An 18,758-nucleotide genomic window follows, 5' to 3' on the forward strand; every position below is an offset into this window, starting at 1 on the left:
AGGGGCAAATATGTCACTAAGGAAATTCCTACAGGTTTTTGTTTTCCTACGGGGATATTCTCCATGAACTGAGGTTATAAAGAGAGGAGTTCAGAGAAAAGTTCTGTTTCTAACACCTAATACCATCTTACTAGTGTATTCTGGGCTGGAAGACATATTATATACATTTATGATACAATTATGGAAAATTCCATGCTATTTGGAAAAATGCATCAAACATCTGGCTTATTAATGAAGAAACACAAACGTTTAATTACAAACACTCAAAAGTCAAGTGTAAAAGTTGTGATCCAACCACTGTGAGAATACATCCTGTCAGATTTAAACTGTTTCATATAAGGATATTTACTTTCTTGGGTTGATTGCTCTCTTCTACATGAACAAATATCTCCAAATCAAATGGAATCATGCATTCACAAAATACACACTATTTCTTACAATTACAAGTGTAAACATGCTTTTATTATTGTTTTCTTTGAGAAAAATAGATGTTTGAACAAGGCTGTGTTAGAGTCTAGTTGAGGTTTTCTTTTTCAACTCAGCATATTCCAGTTTCACAGAGTATTTGGGAAACAGTGACCACCAGTGAAGAGGCTGCTAGTACCCACAGACTGATTGCAGCAAGCTTCATAATCCTGGGACCCAGCAGTCACCAGGAATGAGGAACTTCCAACACTGACAAGTAGTCTGGGAGAGTGAGGCCAGAACCTGTAGGCATGAAGCAGGTGAATATGAGAGCAGGACCATGTAGAGCAGATACCATCTACTCTGAGTAAGGAGGGTACCTGATCCCTGACCTTGGGGCCACTAGGGTAAAATTCACACACCTTGAACTCCCATTGTTTTCTGTAGCGTACTGCCTCATAGTACTAAGAGGAGTAATGGGGTTTGGAATCCCTGTCAATTTGTTCTTACCAATTTTGTATTTGTGTTAGCAAACTCTTAGTGGTAATGTTTGTAGGATTTCAGGGTCAAAGCACATGCCATGCAAATGATTCTTATTTACATTGATAATATAGAGATGATTTATATTTCCAGCCATTTTTATTTATTTTTTGGCCTTCAAGCCAAGACTTGATTCTCTTTTAGTTGAGTATTCTTCTAGGGAGTTTGATCCCTCTACTAGTTCTGATTCTTTCTTTTGCATAAAATATTTAATTGAGTAAATTTCATAGTGCAGGCTTTTGGTTATTTGAATTCTTTTACATTTAGTATGGAAGTTTTTTATTCCCTTTTCAATTCTGAAGGACAAATTTTGCTGGATATGTTAATCTTGGATGGTATATATGATTCCAAGCCCTCCCTGCTTTTAGGGTTTGATCTGTGAATGCATTTGAAATTCTAACTGATTTTCTTCAAAATGTGACTTCCTTCTTTATCCTGAACCTTTAAAATTTATAACCTTAGTCTGTATATTAGGCATTTTATTATACTGTGTTTTGGAGAAGATCTTTATTGATCCCTCCTATTTTGGGTTCTAAGAGGCTCTATAGTTGGATTTCCATCTCATTTTAAATGTTTTGCAAATTTTTGGTATATTGAAGTTTGTGCATTCATATATTTTGTATTTTGGTGCCTTCATCTATGCCAATGATTCTTTGTTATCTAAGAATATTTAGGTCATGGTCTCTTAACATCTTTACTGTTGACTTTATTTTTAAAATTACATACGTTGCCTTCAAGGTCTGAGAATCCATCTTCAAAGTGGTCTAATTTATTAGTGATGTTTTCACTTAATTTTTAATTTGGTTTACTGAATCTTTTCAGGATTTCTCTTTGATACCTTTTCAGAATCTTTTCATTTGAAATCATCTTTTACTTCCTGTATTTTTAAACTCCTTACATCTTTTAAGTTCACTGAATATTTTAACTATAAACTTTCTTAATTCTCAACATTTTATTCACTGTGGTGTCAATGAGATCAGTTGAAGTGTTGTGGGTTTTTTAGGGTGGTAGGTTCACTTGTTTTTTATATTTGTGTATACCCCTCCACTGAGATGATTATTACCTCTACTATTGTTTTTTTGTACCAAGGATAGAACCCAGGAGCTTAACCAGTGAACCTCACCTCCAGTCCATTTATTTTTTATTTTGAGACAGAGTCTTCCTCAGGTGCTTAGTGCCTCATTATGTTGCTCAGGCTGGCCTTGAACTTGTGATTTTCCTGCAAAAACATCCTGAGCTCCTGATATTACAGGCATGAGACTCCATGCCTAGTTATTATTTCTACTTTTAAACAAGAGACAATTGAGTGAGCTTCTTGGTGTAAGTGCCCTGGGCTGGGTGAATATCCAGGTATTGATACTCCCATTTAGCATGTATCATCTGCTATTCCCAATCTCAGCATCACTGATGCAGACCTACACCAAAAACCCCAAACCTGAAATCCAGAACCTCTGAGCACTGACATGACACCCCAAGTGGAAAATCAGACCTTATGAGACGGGTGCAGTGAGAACACAGGCACAAGCTGAGTGTGGCACACACCCATGATCCCAGCCACTGCGAGGCAGAGGCAGACAACAAACCCTAGACAGCACTTCTTCCTCCAAGTCTTCACAGTGAGGCTGCCCAAAGGGTGGCCATCTTACCTTTTCAATCTAATATAAAGCCCAGTGCCAATAATTATGACAAGCAAGCATATCAGAGTCCTGTGGAAAGAAGAAGAGAATCAAAGAAGCAGCTGGAAGCCCCAGGAGAAACCAGTACCATCCTGTGCTGCACAGAACCAGTCACCTCCGAGGGTACCCCAGCAGCCCTGCCAGGCACCGGCTCCCAGGCTTCCCTGTGCTAGGCATCTGTACACTACCTTATGGTCTTCAGGGCTGAGGGGCAGCAACCATCACTCCTGCTTTTACAGAGGGGAAGCAGGGGCGGGGGCAGGTGGATGCATTGTCAGCCCCCAGATAGGAGCAGCAGTCCTTGTATGGGCCACCAAATGCTGCAGTCTCGCTGGGCACAATTCAGGTGCCACTTATCAAGCAGGAATAAACTTTATTTTTAGAACCCACACTCCACACCACGGGGACCTCTTCAGGAATTCCGTCAGAGCCCAACTGCAACTACCGGCTTCCAGCGAGCCTCTCAACCCCCTCCCTTCCCGCTCTTGAGGCTGATTGGCTGGGTCGCGTGGGCAGAGCCAAAAGTGTACCCCAATGAGCAGCTCTGTGGTCTGAAAGGGTGGGGAAACAGCCCAATGAGCACCGAAGAGGAGCCAATCAACTAAAAGTGTGCTGGGGCCGCTAAAAAGCATTTTTCACTTTTTTTTTGTACCATGGATTGAACTCAAGGGTACTTGACCACTGAGCCACATCCCCAGCCCTATTTTGTATTTTATTGAGAGACTGGGTCTTACTGAGTTGCTTAGCACCTCATTATTGATGAGGCTGGCTTTGAACTCACCATCCTCCTACCTCAGTCTTCTGAGCCACTGGGATTACAGGTGTGCACCACTGTGCCCAGCCATCTTTCACTCTTGATAAGTGGGAGTCATGTGGATTGTGGATAGTTTGTGACCAGTATACTTAGTATCTTCAGAGCAAACTTCACACTAGTAAACTTAGGTTAAGTGGAACTTGATGAAAAAATTCTCTACTGTTCTCATATTCTGGGTATAAAATTGTAGTAACATTCTGGAATAGATTCATATTCTGGGTATGAAATTGTAGTAACATTTTGGAATAGGTTGGGAAATGAGTTATTAAAGATAGTAAAGTTACTGTTACATTATGTAGGAGATGAAAAGAAGAGATTAAATGGACAGAAAGAATGAAAGAAAAAAAATAAAAATAAAAACCAAGTTAAAAAGAAAGATGGATGGAGGAATTTGTGTTAGTGGCAGATAATGTAAGAGGGGAAAGTAGGACTAAGAGGAGCAATTCTGACCTAAGGAAACAAAAATAGAATTGTTTCCAATCTTTAAAACATTACAAGAATACAATCAAATATTGATGAGGGTGTAATATTGATAAAAGATAACATTTATTGATTCAAAATAAAAAGATCAAAACTGATATTAGTGCTCTATGTAATATCCAAGCCAAAGTGGAAAAAATTTCTTGTTGAGTCTTGCTTGTTTGGATTTCACCAGAATTGGGGACCTTTAGAAGATGTCCACCAATCTTCAGCTTTAAGTCTATGTTTCTCTGGTTGTGGCAATAGTGTGCACACCAGCTCTAAAAAAACTTCTAGGAGGCTCCCTCCATCTTTGGTATATTTGTGTCCCTATTAACTTCTTGTTGGATCAGAGGAGAGGGCACCTGATTTTCTGTGAGTAAGCAGCCTAGTTATACCATGTTAGGAGGTATAGTCTTGTGTGCTCTGCTGAAGAAAAACTCCATGTATCCAGGGCTGTCAAATCCAGGGTGTGGTACCAATGTATATTTTGGAGGGTGTAAGGTGTGGCAGTGTAAGTTAGAAGTATTTTAACTTGTTTGATATGATGCTGGGTGGCCCATGGGGCAGAATGGTACATGGCTGCACCCCTCTCTGGGGTGCACAAGTCAGTATACTTGAACCTGGGCACACTTGGAGGTAGATGGTGTTTGTGGGATGCAGTGACCAGTATGCATGTGGTTTTCTGCTGGCCACTGTGGCTTGACAACCACTGTTGGGGCACAAGAATACTTCTTGCCCCCAAAGGCCTCCCAGTCCACAGAGTGTTTGGGACAACAGAATCCACATTAATAGAGACCCTTCCAGATTTTGACAAGTTAATGGGGGGAAAATAACTTACTTATTTTTGGAACAGGCCTTTGATGTGCATCTCTTTCATTGGCTGGTACCCATCCCTAATCAGTAGGCTATGGGTAATTCTCTATCTTATGATGCTAAAGGACATCATCAAGCTGAGCTTTTTCTCCTACTTCCCAAGACTGGACATACCATACATAATGCTGATCTTACTACCTTGCTGACAGAGATAAGCTCTTGCTGTCTTTTTTTCCCAGAAAGTGGGACACTAAATTTGAAAGAATGGGAAAAAATAGATGAAACACTTCATGAGAAGCCACAAACTTCTATACCAGTCCTTCAAACTTGGTTTCTTTACAGAAATGCAATTGACAAAAACTCTTTTTCAACTTACCTGTTCTTCTCTTTCTGTGCCTAACTATGCAGCCCCTTTAAATCCCCTTCTGCTCCTCCTGCAGCTGCACAACAGTCCTGGCAACAACATTCTGCCTGGAGTTGTCCTGGAGCCTCCCATGCATACATACAACTCTTCTGACAAATTCACTGCCATTGCCTCTGTGGCTGGCTGAGGCAGACGCCCAGCCCCAGCTAGTTCCCAGTTAATTTAGTGTTTCAAACAAGCTGTGGAAGAGGGAGAATCTCATAGCTTACCTGTCTGTCCTATTAAGATAAACTCTGCTAACCAGCCAAAATATGAACAGTTACCTTTTGCTATATTGAAAGATTTACAACCATTAAATAGAAGGGGAAGTACAAGATTTGACTCTAATGTCATTGAAATTGTGTATCAGTTACTATAAGTAGACCTGAATTAACTATTTAAATGAGCAGTCAATTACAGGGTTATCAGACACAAATACTAATATCATGGTAATACTTTTATGGTATGGCTTTATGCATGGGCTCAAGAGGCCATCCTGGTCTAGGGCAAAGGAAATAAAAATAAAAAATATCCAAAGGCTCCCTGGGGCTACCAGGCTCTAGCCTTCTAATCCACAACAAATCATCACTTATATTCAACTGTATATGAAAAGTGTTACTAGATTTGCAAGATTTAAAACAAAAAAAGAAATCTCCACAAAGTATATAAATTGCAACACCATGCTTTAAGAGAATTATAAAAGAAAAATAAAATGGTTACAACAGTCTTACTTACATTTCAATTTCTGCTAGATCTCTGACATTCCTAGCCTTATATTTAAAATGTAAATTACAGGTCCTACAAGATTTACTAGACTTATAAAAAACTAGTTAAGCAAAAAGGAGAAAAGTGTCTCTCTTAAATCCAAACTACTTGGCTAGCTGTCTATGTTCAGCTGGCTTTCTTGACTAATTCTTCCCTAATGTTTCAGCACAGAAAGACAAAAGGAAAAACATTCTAAATATACAAGCTTTATTTTTGAGAAAAAGTTTTTTCTTAAAAATTTCACAGGCTTCCAACTGACTCTTATCTAAACTACAAGTACACTCTGACCTGATAAAGTCAGTATTATGGCAATATAGGTTTTTAAGTATTCTATTTAAGCTGATGTATTTTTCTGATCAGTCTTATTTCATCTAACTATACAGGTTTTTACATTCTGTCTTTATCCAAAGGCCAATTTCTCCAGAGTTAACTCTCACATACATTTGAATTTTTTTTTAATAAATCCTTAGGAAGATATGGACTTGATGATGTTGAGCATGTTTCTGATAAGTATCACAGACAAATAGCCGCCTATCTGAAACCATTGATTTCAGTATCCATCATAGCTATTAAACCTAGCATTTCCAATTACACAGGCCTATCCTATGTCTATATATTATGTACTTGATATCAAAGTTGACATTTAGACAAAGGAGCATTTATGAATAAAAATTGAAATTAAAAATGAATCCAAATAACTTAATTCAAATCAAGTCATCAAATAAAAATATAAATGTCTTTAAGGTTCTAACTTATGGGTTTTTCTAGTGACCAAAAAATAAAATTTTAATTTCTAAAAAAATGTCTATGATATAATGTCCATTACTTCTAAAATTTTTTCTTCAAGAAAACAGAGATGATTAATACTTTTCAACGTTTTTCCTATATTTTCATATTACATTTAAAATAGTAAGTTAAGTTTAACATAAAAGGGATTAATCATCATGAGTTTAGTTTCTTCAATATGTAAATTAAAAATTATAACTAATGCCAAACTGATCTCTCAGTTTTTCCAGTTGTTAAATGAACAGAATGCTACCTCATTTTTTTTTAATTTAACTCGTTCTTTAAATAGGCTTTACAGAAAATTAAGAAGGATTATAAACAATAATTATGGGTCAACTTTCAATATCTAATGTGCCATTGCATTGTTTTTACAACAGTAGTTACTATTATAACCAAAAATTATATATATATATATATATATATATATATATATATATATATTGCAAAGGCTCATATATATATATATATATATATATATATATATGTATATATATATACACACACACACAAATACTATGAAATTCAGGGTCACAAGTGAGCCTTTGCAATATATATATATATATATATATATATATATATATATATATAGTCTTCACTTTTCAGGCTATGATATTTTGCCTTTTACTGACATTATACTCAATTAATTACTAATGATAATACTGAAGTTTTATCCTTAATAGGCATAGACATTTATGTTTTATACCTTACTTATAAAAAATTTCACATCTCTACCATCGAGTTATATTAACAGATATTTTAACACCAATTAATTCTTACATGCCTCACTTACACATACTTTTTCTTCCTTGATTTCTACTGTTCCTCTTGTAGATGAAATAACAATATATACGAGTGGAGGTAAACAAAAAATAATAATATTGGTTCTTATTAATGAGAAATAGACTATTATACCCTACCTCAAATCTCTCCACAACAAGCTAAGTTAACTACCATTATCCTGGCACTAAGACTATTTTGTAATATTTTAAACATTATTACAGATTGGCTCTCTTTTGTCCATCAAGGAGGTCCACGGAACAGGGTAGAGTATGTGGCTGCAGAGTCGCTAATCAGAAAGCAGGTCTCATTTTATTGTGTAATTACTATATATACATTTAGGCAGTAGCTAAGCAGAATTCAGGCAGCCACAAATGCAATTTCTTCTAACTGTCCTTCCAGCGACCAATTCAGGAGTAAGCCATGGAGCAAGTGCAGAAACTTCAACACATGACCTCATGCCCAGGGGTGTGCCTACAGGGTAAGTCGCCTGCCACTCATGCACCTAGCATGAGCAGAGCGGCCTGCCACTCAGACGCCATTAACCTATGCCATGTATGCAGTAGTTCATGCACTTGTCCCCACAGATAACTAAACTTGTTCCTCTTATTTTTATAGCTGTGTTATGTTCTCATTTGGATTCCAACGTACTATCTCTTTTTTTAACCTTTATCTCCCTCTATTATATTAAAAAAAATGCTGGACCTTTGACTAAAGGTAACACACAGATAAAGCTGTGAAATCCCTTTGTCTTTTAAGATGGTATAAAATCCCATGGATTTTTTTTCATCAAAATACTTGAACACTAATGAATATGTTTTCAATCTTTTTACAACAGGCTCATGCTATAGTTAACAACTGTTCTCAGTGTGTACCCTTCTACACCCCTATGTGGAAATCTATAAATCCATAAGACATACATTGCAATGTACTTTGATAAATGGATGTTACCCATTTCCCTCCTTTTCATCCTTGTTCCTTTCTTTATGTTTTTATTGATACACATTCTGGGTTCAATAGGGCTAGTGCCCATAGGTCTAAAAGGGTATCTGATTACATTTCTTATTTATTAGTCTGCTTTGCCACCATGGACAACCCTGCTCATTTAAAAACAAATATGCTCCTCCATATACATCTTGTGCTTTTTCACATTTTGTGATAATACAATATAATTTTAAATTATAAAATTTCTCATAATTCTACCAGACAAACTTTGGTTAAATGATCATATCATACTCTTAATACTTGCCTTTTAGCAGTTGAAGAGAGGAAATAATTAAAATTAGAGCTGAAATCAATGAAATAGAAACAACTGAAAAAATCAACAACACGTTGGTTCTTTGAAAATATAAAGAAAATTAACAGACCTAAGCTATGCTAGCAAAGAGAAAAAGAGAGAAAACTCAAATTACTAGCAAACTTGATGAAAAAGATAATATCTCAACAGACACTACAGAAATACAGAGGATAATTAAAAATTACTTTGAAAACTTAAACTCCAATAAAATAGAAGATATTGAAGGCATCAACAAATTTCTTAAGTTATATGATTTGCCCAGATTGAATCAGGAGGATATACACAATTTAAACAGACCAATATCAAGTGATGAAATAGAAGACACCATCAGAAGTCTACCAACCAAAAACAAAAAACAAAACAAAAAAACCCAGGTCTGGATGGATACACGGCAGAGTTCTACAAGACCTTTAATGAAGAACTAATATCAGTACTCCTCAATTTATTTCATGAAATAGAAAAAGAGGCAGCACTTCCAAACTCATTCTATGAGGTCATATTATCCTGATTCCAAAACTGGGCAACAGAAATAAAACTTGAGACCAATATCTCTAATGAAACATAGATGCAAAATTTCTCAATAACATTCTGGGAAATCAAATGTAAAAACATCAAAAAGATAGTGCCCCTCGATCAAGTGGGATTCATCCTACTGATGCAAGTTTGGTTCAACATACGAAAATTAATAAATGTAAATCATCACATCAATAGACTTAAAAGATAAGAATCATATGATCACCTCAATAGATACAGAAAAAGCATTTAACAAAATACAGCACATCTACATGTTCAAAATTCTAGCAAAACTAGGGATAACAGGAAAATATCTCAACATCATAAAGGCTATCTATGCTAAGCCTCAGGCCAACATCATTCTAAATAAAGAACAATTAAAGGCATTCCCTCTAAAAACTGAAACAAGTTAGGGATGCCCTCTTTCACCACTTCTTGAAACACTAGCCAGAGCAATTAGAAAAAAGAAATTAAAGGATATGTATAAGTAAAGAAGAATTTAAATTAGCACTCTTAGCTGACAATATGATTCTATACCTATAAGACTAAAAAGCTCCACCAGAAAAATTCTAGAACAAGTAAATGATTTCAGCAAATTATCAGGATATAAAATCAACACTCATATATCAAAAACATTCCTGTATATCGGTGACAAATCTTCTGACATGAAAATGAGGAAAACTACCCCATTTACAATAGCCTCAAAAAATACTTGGGAATCAATAAAAGAGGTAAAAGATATATACAATAAAAACTACAGAATTCTAAAGAAAGAAATCAAAGAAGATCTTAGAAAATGGAAAGATCTACCTTGTTCTTGCATAGGCAGAATTAATATTATCAAAATGACCATACTTCTGAAAGCACTATACAGATTTAATTCAATTATGATCAAAATACCAATACCATTCCTCATAGAAATAGGAAAAGAAATCATGAAATTCATCTGGAAAAATGAGAGACTCAGAATAGCTAAAGTAATCCATAGCAGGAAGACTGAAGCAGGTGGCATCACTATACCAGACCTTAAACTGTACTACAAAGCAAATAGTAATAAAAACAGCATGTATTGCACCAAAACAGACTGGTAGACCAATGGTACAGAATAGAGGACACAGAGACCAACCCAAAAAACTGCAATTATCTTATATTAGACAAAGGTGCCAAGAACATGCTCTGGAGAAAAGACAGCCTCTTCAACAAATGGTGCTGGCAAAACTGGAAAACCTTATGCAACAAAGTCAAATTGAACTTCTATCTTTCACCATACACAAAAGTCAAGTCAAAATGGATCAAGGACTTAGGAATACAACCAGAGACTCTGTGTCTAATACAAGAAAAAATAGCCTCTAATCTCTATCATGTGGGATTAGGTCCCAACTTCCTTAAACAGACTCCTGTGGCACAAGAATTAGAATCAAGAATCAATAAGTGGGATAAACTCAAACTAAAAAGTTTTTTCTCAGCAAAAGAAACAATCTGTGAGGCGAATAGAGAGCCTACATCTTAGGAGCAAATCTTTACCCCTCACATATCATATAGAGCACAAATCTCTAGGTTATACAAAGAAAGAACTCAAAAAGATAATCACCAAAAAAACAAATAATGAAATTAATAAATGGGCCAAGGACCTGAACAGACACTTCTCAGAACATGACATACAATCAATCAATAGATACATAAAAAAATGTTCATCATCACTTGCAATTAGAGAAATGCAAATCAAAACCACTCTAAGATTTCATCTCACTCCAGTCCAATGGTAGCTATTATAAGTGTCGGTGAGGATGCGAGGGAAAAGATACACTCATACACTGCTGGTGGGACCACAAATTGCTGCAGCCACTATGGAAAGCAGTATGGAGATTTCTTGGAAAACTTATAATGGAACCACCATTTGACCCAGCTATCCCTGTCCTCTGTCAATATTCAATGGACTGCGTACTACAAGGACGCAGATACATCAGTGTTCATAGTAACACAATTTACAATAGCTAAACTGTGGAACCAAATTAGATGCCCCTCAGTAGATGAATGGATGAAAAAAATGTGACATATATACACAATGGAATATTATGCAGAATAAAAGAGAATAAAATTTTAGCATTTGCAGGTAAATGTATGGAATTGGAGAAGATAATGCTAAGTAAAGTTAATAAATCCCAAATTAAAAAATGCTGAATTTTTTCTCTGATATATGGTGACTGATTCATAGTGGAGTAGCAAGGGGGAGGAGCATGGGAGGAATAGACGACCTCTAGATAGGGCAGAGGGGTGGGAGGGTAATGGAGGGGGCTGGGGTTTAGCAATGATGGTGGAATGTGATAGAAATCATTACCCATTATCCAAAGTACATGTATGAAGACTTGAATTGGTGTGAACATACTTTATATACAGAGATAAATTGTGCTCTATATGTGTAATAAAAATTATAATGCATTCTACTGTCATATACTTAAAAATCCATTTTAAAAACTTGCTTTTTAAAACAAAAACAAAAAAGGAATAAAACCTCTCACATATGAATAATGCTTTAAATATTGTTTTATTTATTGTTAATGCACTCAACATGCAATACAAAGCTAATACTCAAAATGGGTCATGTGCTTTGGATAGATATTTTATTCCCAAATGGCCATTACTATAAATTTATACAAAATATATAGAACTCCACCAGACCCAGCATGACAAGACCTTATGCCTCTGATCACATGGGGAAAAGGATAGACTGCTGTGCTGACACCAACAGGTCCAGTTTGGATTCCAGCTCAGTGTGTGAGACCTATCAGTTATAAATGGACATCAGGGACTTCACTACCTGATTCCCAAGTTTTCTTTGATTTTGCATGAGGAGAATCCCACCAAACAAAAGGACAATGATCACTCTCCTCAAAAGAGAAGACACACTGAAAGAGCATGCCAAGCTACTAGACTTCCAGTAAATTGGGTAGATATAAAATCATTAATAGCATCAGTTCAACAGCTGTTGGCTCAAATGAGGTTAAAATAAACTCTGAAAAAACTTAGTTACTGCTTTGGTTGCTAAACTCACTCAAAGTATTTACATACTTTGGTCTTAAAAATAATTTTTTTCTGTTGTTGTGCCCCAGTTATGGAAAGTTAGTACAGTCAGATTCCTTGACTTCTAAAATCCATTATAATAATATCTGGGATAACTTATCTAAAATTGTTATATACCTGCAAAAATGTCTCATGGTATCCACTATTGTCTTAGCAGACTGTATTCTTACCATCCCCACAGGATTTAATAAACTACCATCCTGCACAACATATCCATAAAGTTCTAGTCCACTTGGTGAAAACTGTGATGATTCAGAAAACTCTCTCTCTAAGGAAGAATTTAACACTTTGACATATTCCTTAGTGGTATCCCTAGACTAGGTGTCGGGGTTTACAAAACCACTATATAAAACTTGCCTGTGCTGTGGTAAAAAATGTTAATCATACCTCTATGGCAATTAATATAGTTAATGAAGAACAACAACATTGTCAATCCATATTTGACAATTGGGCTGCAATTGATTGTTTGGTATTATTGCATCCTAAAAGATGTGAGGAACTTAATAATATGTGTTGTTTTAACTTAAATGATAACAGTAAATTCTATTTCAAAGGAGTTAGATTACTTTAATGATATCATTGATAAGGCCCAACAAGATGATGGAGGTTGAGACTTTTTGGATTGTTAACTTCATGGTTACCCAACTTTACTTGGGCCAAACAATTATTCATAGGTGTATGTTCATTAATATTGTGATTATTATGTTGTTCTTGCTGTTGTCAATGCCTACACTATTTTATACCTCCACCAAAATTATATATATATATATATATATATATATATATATATATATATATATATTTCATCTGATCAGAAAGGCCTTAAAAAATAAAAAGGAGAGATGTTGGGATGCTGATTGTGGAAATATACAGGGAAGCATTTCCCTGGTTAGAATACTCCCAGCGGGCAAGAAGCACCTTGTTTCCCACCCTTAGAATGCCCTGTAATCTCTCTGAGGATCAAATAATACAGATAATATATGTGCAATGTCTAGCTGGCATGGCATTGACCTGGGATTCCTCTGTGTTTAGAGCCTCATCAAGCCTTGATCTTGTTTGAAGGCACATAACTGCTGGAAATAGAAGAACTTTCTTTCTTTGCTAGATAACTACATTGTTTCACTAAGTTTCAGTGCTCTTGGGGCTGCCCACCTGACAGTAACTTCAGACAATGGACGTTCTTGAGAACTGCACAAAGCTCCTGACATTGCATATTGTAACTGTGGAATGTAACTGCAGAATAAGCAACTTTATTGATACTCTAAACAATAATGTGGTTATGGTACTAATGACCTAATGTAACCTATTGGTATAAATACTCTTGGCTGCTTGAACAAAGAGACACTCTGCAACCTTCCCTGCCTCTGCACCTTGTCTCTGTGTCTCTCCTTATTGTTGTTATTCTTTACAGTGGTTATCCTCAAAAATGACCTTTCCTGGGTCCTTGATCCTGATGAATCTTAGTGGCACCTGGTACTGGCTCTCCAGGAGCTCAGGAAGGACTTCTTGCACTTCACACATGATCCTTGGACTGCTATCAGAAGGAATTTGGTTTCATCCAGCTCTAAGTGAGCCTTCACTACAAGCCCCACTCCCTTGGTTTGGACAGCAAAGAGGAACTCTCCTTCAAAGGGACTTGGAATCTTGCACCTCCAGTTCTGCTTCTAGTGCCTTCCCTTTCACCTTCCAAATATCCACCAGCTTCTGGGCAGAAGGGCCCAGTGCTGACTGAGTACAGGCAGTGGGCCTTCCAGGATCCCTTGGCCATGCTGGCCACTCAAGTGTTGGCCATCATGCAGGTGGGTGGGGGTTTTCTGATCCTGTGAAGTCAGCAAGGACCTAACCTCCTAGGTCAAGATCTCAGCAGGATAACTGAAGTCCTCAGAACAGGGTTCCAAGACAGGTGTGGCCCTTGAAGCTGCTCATGTCCACTGTGTCTCTGTTGTGCAGGTTTGCTTGGTAATTATTCTTCATTTGTTAGCCGATACATGACCACGGAGTGGCTCAGACAGTGACTAAGTGATGAGACTAAGTTCGTTCTGGATTTCAGAAGTATTGAAAAGCTCTAGCATAGAAGGCAGGGGCCTGTGAGAGCTAATAATGGAATATAATTAATTTGGACAGATAAGTCTCTTGTCCGGAGCTTCTGGAAAAGAGTCTTCAGGTATAAAGCTCAAACCAAGATCCACATGGTTGCTTTTGAGGACAAAGTACCAAGATCCACAGGGCTGCATTTGGGGCAAAGTACTAAAATCCACAAGGCTACATTTGAGCGCAAAGTACCATGATCCACACGGCTGCAATTGGAGTCAAGGTACCAAGATCCACAGGGCTGCATTTGAAGGAAAGGTACCAGATTCCACAGGGCTGTATTTGAGGGCAAGTAACCAAGATCCAGAGGGCTGCTTTTGAGGGAAAAGTACCAAGATCCACAGGGTTGCTTTTGAGGGAAAAGTACCAAGATCCACAGGGCTACTTTTTAGGGAAAAGTACAAAGATTCACAGACCTGCATTTTAGGGCAAAGTACAGAAAATGAAGCATATCCTCATTCACGGGAAGCTGGTGTGGATGATAGAGACAAGAAAAACAGGTAATAGTGTCTGAGGGTCCTGAGGACAGGCTGCTGACCACTAAGGCAGAATCCTCCACCTTTCCCACTGGGCAAGGGTGCAGGAGGGAAAGAAAGCCAGCTCCCCTTTCACCAGGATGCTTGACTTTCCTGCGCTCACAAGCTCCTCAATACCTGGGATCTATAGACCTTGGGTGCCACAGTCTTGCTCAGAACAAATCACGAGCCACTGAATCAGGAACAAACTTTATTTCTGAACTCCCCCGAATGCCAGGCATGCAGCCTTCTCCTGGGACACACCAGAGCAACCAGAAATCCCTCCTCTGGAAATCCCTCCTCCTGCACTTTCCCAACCAATGGGAACTCTCCAGGAATCCCAGGGAGAACTCTAAAGTAGCAGCCTGAGGGAGAAAGCAGGGTTCTAATATACAATTGATTACACAGCTTAACATAACCATTATCATCTCAATGGCTTGCTGGTGTCACGTCTCAACCACTCTGTTCTGGCAAAAATGCCATGTGTCATTCCATCTCAGCTATGGCTCTCAACATCTCCTCCTCTCTGTTTAAACAACAAGTATGTGGCTTAGGGACTGTGCCTGCTTTAGGTTGTTCAATACTACATATGGTCATCACCCATCATCAGATGAGCTGACTTCAAGGCGTCAGCCTTCTATCTTAGGTTGGTACCACTGCAGTTGGATCTTACCTGTCACTGACTACTGGTACAGCATACAGCCATACTTGTAGATAGGCCTATGCACCAGTGGGGGGATTAGGTTTTTTGCTTCACCTCTGTTGGCCCCCATATTTGGCTTTTGCACCAGTGTGGGCGGTGAGTTTATTTGCCTCACCTCTGTTGTCCTCCAAATTTGGCCTTGGTGCCAGTGGGGGGGGTGAGGTTCTTTGCCTCACCTCTGTTGGCCCCCAAATTTGGCCTTGGTTTCAGTGGGGGTGAGGTTCTTTGCCTAACCTCTGTTGGCCCCCGAATTTTAGACCATCACTAGCAAAGGGGAGGAGGATACAGAAATGCCATGACACCAAGCCAATTGATGGGTTCTTTGGAAATATTGTACCACCGGTGACACCATCAGCAAAGATACTGCAGCACTATCACAATTCACTGCACCAGCAAATAGTTCACAATGTATACAAGTGATACATAGTCCAGGCAAGTTCTGCAAGCAGTTCAAAGCAGAGGAATCTCTCAGTACATCCATTTCCTCCCAAAGTAAATTGACTCCTTGATTGAGCATTACTTGTTGAGTTATTATTCATTGATTCATCAGTATATACAGTTTACTGTGATAGCTATCAAAGAATCTGTAGTTTGGTTTTATCTTTGTCTTCACTGGCACTGGGATGAAGATAGGAATTCTGGCAATGATGGCTAAAAAAAAATTATGTAACATTCCAACAGGTACTAAAAAACCAATTTTATGAACAACTTACATTATCCTGAACAGAATTATTAAATATAATGAAAAGGAAAGGTGAAAGTAAACAAACATATCTGTTAACCTTCTTATTTGTTCACATATTAAAACAATCCTCAACAGCTGTTTACCCAATTTAAATTAAACCATTTAAATCACGTGAATAATATAAATATTTGGATCCATTTTTTCATGAGAATTCCTCATATATGATATATGTATATATGCACATGCAGACATACAACACAAAACACAAGTGTGCACTCATAACATACAACACATAAGACAATAGTAAAGACCTTGTAGCTTTACACAGGTGAAATCTCCATTGCAATGTTTAAAAACTCCACAGTCAAAAAATAAAACTGATCAGAAAAACATTAACCTAGGTCTGTATGAGCTCAAAAAATAAAATAGAACTTTATGATGTGGGAAACGGCAATAATAAAATGGATATTGAAAAAAGACATCCTGGTTATGACATGGGTTTGACTCTTATTTGGATATACCATCCTTTTCCTGTAACTTGCATAATGGGTCTGAAGGTATTCCCACAAGCAAGCCCCAAGATTTTTTTACATTTGAAATAGGCTTTAATGGTGTTCATTATTCATTAGCTTCCAGATGTGGGAGAACCACTGTTGCAGATGTAAGAATAGCCAAGCTGGAGCACTGGATATCAGCTATTATGGATTTGACTCAAATCATCTTCTTTTTGGTCTGTAGAAATCGCTTTGTTTAGTCTCTCTGGAATCCAAATCGGCTACTGTTCTCCCTGTTGAAACACACAAACAGAACCCCGACTCCAGACAATAACTGGGTCAGTATCTTTCATTGTCCTGTTAAAATATCCTTCCAAAGTACCTTAGGCTTATGTACATTTTTGGATACATATGTCTTTTCACAGCACTAAGCCCTAATAAATCCAAATTTAAAAAGTTTAGAGTAAAAAGGGTTATTTTAAGTTTATCTTTGGGGGATATATACACCTTTCCAATTCCCTCTTTTTGCTTTAATAAGTACATTTTAATAGCTTGATGATCTCTTTCAACTATGCCTTGTCCTGTGGATTTTATGGGATTTCCTGTTATGTGAGTAATGTCAAATGATGAGCAAAATTGTTTAAAAGAGGTAGAAGTATAACCGGGACCATTATCTGTTTTCAACTGTTTTGGAATGCCCACAGTGGCAAAGTTTTGTAAGCAATGAGCTATAATATCTTTAGTTTTTTTCTCTGGCATGAAGGGAGCCCATCAAAAATCTGGAAGAAGAATCAACTGTAACATGCAAATATTTTAATTTTCCAAATTCTGGCAAGTGTGTGACGTCCATCTGCCAAATATGGTTAGGTATCAATCCTCTAGGATTGACTCCAAGATTAACTTGTGGTAAGAAGGTCACACAATTTTGACATTGTTTTATTATTTGTCTAGCTGGTTCCTTAGTTATTTTAAAATGCTTTTGTAAAGTATTAGCATTGACATGGAACCTTTTATGAAAATTTGTAGCTTCTTCTAGTGTAGAGAAAATATGTATGACATGTGTAGTTTTATCTGCTAAATCATTGCCCAAACTAAGGTCTCCAGGCAATCCTGTATGTGCCCTGATATTTCCTATAAAGAATGGATCTTTTCTGTCCCAGAATAGACTTTGTATAGTGGAAAGCAAAGAGAAAACCGTAGAGGAAGGCGAAATCCTACCAGCATCTTCAAGGGATATTATAGCATTAACTATATATACTGACTATCAGTAAACAAATTAAATACAGAATTTTTAAACATCACAAAAGATTGTAATACTGCATTAATCTCTACCTTTTGAGCTGATTGTTTGGGTACTAAAAATGTAAAAGTTTGATCAGGGATAACTACTGCTACTGGAGCATTATTTGACACATCAGTGAATATTTTAGGATATCAAAAAAGGTCCCAACTCTCCTATTGGTATGCCTAGATAAGGCCTTATCCAATTTATGTCTCCTAATAACTTTTGAAAGTGTTAAGTGATTTGAGTTGATCTACTCTTATTTGAATTTTTGGTGGATGGAACATAGTTGAGTATAATAGAACTCCTAAATAATTAATTGGAAAATTTAACTGTACTTTATCTATTGCTATCTCTAGATTATAATTTTTTAATAAATTTTTAAGTGTGGCATAACATTCTAGCAATGTGTTTTTATCTTTATGTGCTAATAATACATCATCCATATAGTGAAATATTTATAGTTGAGAATTTTGATTTCTAAGTGGCTGGATTGCTTTGTTAACATAAATTTGACACATAGTTGGGCTGTTCGGCATCCCTTGAGGGAGTACTTTCCATTCATATCTCTGATCAGCACCTTCATGATTCAGTGCAGGGATAGTAAATGCAAAACCTGGACTATCCTCAGGATGAATTGGAATTGAAAAAAAATA

At 37.0% G+C, this 18,758-nt stretch overlaps 1 pseudogene across 1 annotated transcript in view; it reads right to left on the bottom strand.

Moving 5' to 3' along the window:
- Positions 1 to 440: 440 nt before the first annotated feature.
- LOC120885895 (small ribosomal subunit protein uS5m-like) overlaps positions 441 to 18,758 on the bottom strand; it is a 439,518-nt pseudogene continuing 421,200 nt past the window's right edge. Inside the window, exon 23 of the transcript XR_013427982.1 lies at positions 441 to 2,651. The product of XR_013427982.1 is annotated as a small ribosomal subunit protein uS5m-like (transcript). The remainder of the gene's footprint in view (positions 2,652 to 18,758) is intronic.

The sequence above is a fragment of the Ictidomys tridecemlineatus genome, chromosome 11, assembly GCF_052094955.1.
Source record: "Ictidomys tridecemlineatus isolate mIctTri1 chromosome 11, mIctTri1.hap1, whole genome shotgun sequence".
NCBI lineage: Eukaryota > Metazoa > Chordata > Mammalia > Rodentia > Sciuridae > Ictidomys > Ictidomys tridecemlineatus.